This window comes from Scylla paramamosain, chromosome 39 (assembly GCF_035594125.1).
Source record: "Scylla paramamosain isolate STU-SP2022 chromosome 39, ASM3559412v1, whole genome shotgun sequence".
In the NCBI taxonomy this organism is placed as follows: Eukaryota; Metazoa; Arthropoda; class Malacostraca; order Decapoda; family Portunidae; genus Scylla; species Scylla paramamosain.
Window position 1 is genome coordinate 837,501 of NC_087189.1, and position 5,000 is coordinate 842,500.

At 38.6% G+C, this 5,000-nt stretch overlaps 1 protein-coding gene across 6 annotated transcripts in view; it reads left to right on the forward strand.

The window, feature by feature from the left end:
• Positions 1 to 881: 881 nt before the first annotated feature.
• Positions 882 to 5,000, forward strand: part of LOC135091968 (probable cationic amino acid transporter) — a 21,451-nt gene continuing 17,332 nt past the window's right edge. For 2 of the 6 annotated variants that reach the window (XM_063990039.1, XM_063990042.1), the window contains exons 1-2: positions 882 to 1,083; positions 4,618 to 5,000. The exon at positions 4,618 to 5,000 is cut by the window's right edge and continues 933 nt beyond it. The gene's annotated coding sequence lies outside the window, so the exon portion shown is untranslated. The remainder of the gene's footprint in view (positions 1,084 to 4,617) is intronic. The other 4 variants (XM_063990043.1, XM_063990044.1, XM_063990040.1 and 1 more) reach the window with 4 other exon arrangements.

Sequence of the window (5,000 nt, forward strand, 5' to 3'; positions counted from 1 at the left end):
TTTAGTAAGAAAAACGGTGTCATGGGAGAAACTATTTTAAACTTCAACTAAAATATTACGGATTTGTGTATTATATTAGTATATGTTAGATGCGTAACGTGTGATGTCCTCTCTCTCTCTCTCTCTCTCTCTCTCTCTCTCTCTCTCTCTCTCTCTCTCTCTCTCTCTCGATCTGTGTCTGTGTGTGTGTGTGTGTGTGTGTGTGTGTGTGTGTGTGTGTGTGTTTCTTTCGACGACTGGCTAATGAGAGAGAGAGAGAGAGAGAGAGAGAGAGAGAGAGAGAGAGAGAGAGAGAGAGAGAGAGAGAGAGAGAGAGAAGGCAGCGAGGCGAGATAACTTTATCACTAATCCCTCCTTCTCTCTCTCTCTCTCTCTCTCTCTCTCTCTCTCTCTCTCTCTCTATCTGTGTCTGTGTGTGTGTGTGTGTGTTTCTTTCGACGACTGGCTAATGAGAGAGAGAGAGAGAGAGAGAGAGAAGGAGGGATTAGTGATAAAGTTATCTCGCCTCGCTGCCTTCTCTCTCTCTCTCTCTCTCTCTCTCTCTCTCTCTCTCTCTCTCTCTCTCTCTCTCTCTCTCTCTCTCTCTCACTATATACATATTTTTATTAATTTGAGAGAGAGTCACAGCTGAATGTTAACCAAGGATACGAAATTAATTGTAAAATAAAAAAAAATCTAAAACAAACTTCAAAAAATGTTGCTCACCAAGCCAATAAGAACAAAATAACGAAAATAGAATAAAAAAAAAACTAAAATTTTACGAATGATGGAGTTTATCATGGCGTGAATTACCTAGAAAAACATCCACGTGCTTATGAACTGAGCGAACTATTACGGAATATCGAAGTTTAAAGACCCGTGAGTCGTGAGTAAAGAAAACGGACTCGACTCAGTTACACGTCAACCGCCGAGGGGGGAGGATGCGTTGCTCTCCTCACTCCTTCCCTATTGCGTGTGTCCTGACCCTACGTATTGACCCAGGCCGCGATGCCACTGTGGGTGAAGGTTAGGAAGTGAGTGTTTGACCTGTTAAGAGCACCGCCGTCCTAACTACAGGTTTCTAAAGCGGCTTAAGTAAACAAGGTAATTACTGTTGGTTTTAAAATGTTTTCCTTGCAGTTCTAGGAATAAATTGTTGTGACTTGTTTGTGTCAGAGAGAGAGAGAGAGAGAGTTAATGTGGATGAAAAAAAATAATAATCTTCCTTTTATTTATATATTTATTTATTTATTTATTTATTTGGTTAATTTGCAGTTTCGACTAATACTCCCCTTCACCCCCCAGCCCCTTAACCCACTGGAACACGCCCCCCCACCCATATGGTAAACTTATCTAACATTTGGTAACCTCCTAAGCGGGCCCTGGACACCCCTACCCCCCATTTGGTAAACTTCTTAATTTCCTACACGTTAACATGAACTGCTCAAGACTGTGGTATTAGTGAAAACCATTTATTTATTCATCTTTTGCTTCTTTCAACTACTACTACTACTACCACTACTACTACTACTACTACTACTACTACTACTACTACTACTACTACTACTTCTTTTTCTTCTATTTTTCTTCCTCCTCGTCCTCCTCCTCCTCTTCCTGTTGTTGTTGTTGTTGTTGTTGTTGTTGTTGTTGTTGTTGTTGTTGTACGAAAACCACCACCACAACCACTACTACTACTACTACTACTACTACTACTACTACTACTACTACTACTACTACCACCACCACCACCACCACCACTACTATTACTACCACCACCACCACCACAACCACAACCACAACCACTACAACTTTTACGAACTCTATAATCACTGAATCAAAAAAGGAACAAAGACAGGAAGAGGAAACGAGAGAGAGAGAGAGAGAGAGAGAGAGAGAGAGAGAGAGAGAGAGAGAGAGAGAGAGAGAGAGAGGGGGGTAAACTGTGACACCTGTGCTTAAGGGAGGGGGGAGGGTGTAACATCTGCCCAGGTGTGACTAATACAGACAGTCTCTCTCACTTCTCAGACCAATGATACGCCGTCGCTCTGTTAAATGTGAATTATTAATGGTGACCCACTGAGATGGTAACACTGTCCTTCCTACCCCCCTTCCCCCTTCCCCTTTCTCTCCTTCCTTCCTTCCTTCCCTCCTTCTCCTTCCTTCTTTGTTTTTTTTTTTTTCTCTCTATTCATATGTTTGCTGGATGTCATGGTGTGTGTGTGTGTGTGTGTGTGTGTGTGTGTGTGTGTGTGTTTCGTTTCATTTTTTTTCTTTTTTTTTTATTTGACAAGTTTTTCTGTTTTTTTTTCATGTTTTTCATTTTTCATTTTAATTAATTTATTTTTTAGGTTCGTTTTTTTCATTTTTTTTACATTTTTTTTTTGGGGGGGAGAATTTCACGTCTCGTTTTTTAGTTTATTTATCTATCTATGTATCTATGTATCTATCTATCTATCTATGCATCTATCTATCTATGTATCTATCTATTTATTCCTATGAAAATTAAGTTATTTGCAATCTTCTAACCCTTTTCTCACTGGAGTCTTTACAGAGAGAGAGAGAGAGAGAGAGAGAGAGAGAGAGAGAGAGAGAGAGAGAGAGAGAGATTTATCGATAACATTGCACACTCTTACTTATCCATTATCTTCTTATTTATTTTTTTATTTTTTTGTCGTATTTATTTATTCATATACTTGGTTTGTTTACGTTCCGATGTTGCCACAAGGAGGGTTTGTAAATAACGCACGACTGAAGGAATGAATGAGTAAATAAATGAATAAATAAATGAATAAATAAATGAATAATCGACAACCGTATCGGAAATCAGAGAGAAAAAAAGACCCGTTGATTTCTCTCTCTCTCTCTCTCTCTCTCTCTCTCTCTCTCTCTCTCTCTCTCTCTCTCTCTCTCTCTCTCTCTCTCTCTCTCTCTGTCAGCCATCCCTCGCGTGTCGTGTCTTATTCATGTTTTCCTCAGTGTTTTATTTATATTCTAATACTAAATTATACGAAAAATCGCGTGTAGAGAGAGAGAGAGAGAGAGAGAGAGAGAGAGAGAGAGAGAGAGAGAGAGAGAGAGAGAGAGAGGAATGTTACAGTGAAATGGTAGCGTAGGTGTGTTAGTTCCAGAGAGATAGATAGATAGATAGATAGATAGATAGAGAGAGAGAGAGAGAGAGAGAGAGAGAGAGAGAGAGAGAGAGAGAGAGAGAGAGAGAGAGAGAGAGAGAGAGATACCTTAGAGTTCATTCATGCAAGCTCTAACATACAAATTTCACCCGTTTAGTCTTTCCTTGAAGTGGCCAAGTTTGTGTGTGTGTGTGTGTGTGTGTGTGTGTGTGTGTGTGTGTGTGTGTGTTTGTGTGTGTTTGGCCTTGACTTTCGTGACGGTCAGGCAAGACATATTGGGAATTCTCTCTCTCTCTCTCTCTCTCTCTCTCTCTCTCTCTCTCTCTCTCTCTCTCTCTCTCTCTCTCTCTCTCTCTCTCTCTCTCTCTCTCTCTCAGTAGTCTATTCATATTTTTTAGATAAGAAAATTTTTATATCACAAAAATTAATTTCAAATGATAATAATAATAATAATAATAATAATAATAATAATAATAATAATAATAATGGCTACTATATTAATTATAACTTGTAATTAGGCAGATAGATAGATAGATAGATTGATAGATAGACAGATAGATAGATAAATATATAGACAGATAGATAGATAAAGTAGACATTCACCTCGTATTTAGCCAGATAGATAAATTTACTTATACAGATAGATAGATAGATATAGATTTTAACTTGTATATGGATAGACAGACAGACAGACAGACATAGACAGATAGATAGATAGATAGATAGATAGATAGATAGATAGATAAATTTTACCTCTCATATTAACAGATCGACAATTTTCACCCCGTTTACAGAAAGATTAATAAGGAACCAGTTTTGTGTGTTCGGATAAGGAGCGCTTGTGGGGGGAGGGGGGAGGGGAGGGGAGGGGAGAGGCAATGGTGTGTTAATTAGGTTAGTTAGTGGTTTTTCTGAGCGTGGGAATGGCCCGTGATAGGAAAAGGGTTAAAGGAAAAAGAAAATGGAGGTTTTTTCAATGGGGGACCTCAGGAAAGAAAAAAAAAAGAGGAAAAAAAGGGGAAAAAAGGAAATTATTTTGGGTTTGTGTTTTTTTTTTTTGTTAATGAATGAAGGAAAATAATAGGAAATGAAAAAAATTGTAGGTTTATTAAAGTGAAAAAGATTGAAATGAAAATAATGATAGTTTTTTTTATGTAGTCTCTCTCTCTCTCTCTCTCTCTCTCTCTCTCTCTCTCTCTCTCTCTCTCTCTCTCTCTCTCTCTCTCTCTCTCTCTCTTTCTCCAGCCCTCCTTCTTTTTCACTGATCTAATCGTCTCTCTCTCTCTCTCTCTCTCTCTCTCTCTCTCTCTCTCTCTCTCTCTCTCTCTCTCTCTCTCTCTCTCTCTCTCTAACACGGTTAATATTTTGTAAGGTTTCTGGATTTTCTACTTTTGGGCTTTCCCTCTCTCTCTCTCTCTCTCTCTCTCTCTCTCTCTCTCTCTCTCTCTCTCTCTCTCTCTCTCTCTCTCTGATAATCGATTAATTTTTCTTTTCTTTTTATCATTTTCAGATTTTCGTCAATCAAGAAAGAAGGAAAAAGAGAAATACGAAGATAGACACTGATGAATGAGAAGAGAAAGAAAGAGAGATAAAGAAAGAGAGAAAGAAAGAAAGAGAGAAAGAAAGAAAGAAGGGAGAGAAAACCTACATGAAAGGTGGACGAAGCAATGAGTGAAGAAAGGAAAGGACAAGAAAGAAAAGAAGGAAGAAGTGAAAGGTGAACAATGTTATGATAGATTAATGAAGGAAGGAAGGAAGGAAGGAAGGAAGGAAGAGGGAGTGAATGATGATAAATAATGAATAATGAAAAAAAAAACAAGATGGCGCCACCGTGACTTATCTTCCTGAAGGCCAGCACGTACAAACACACACACACACACACACACACACACA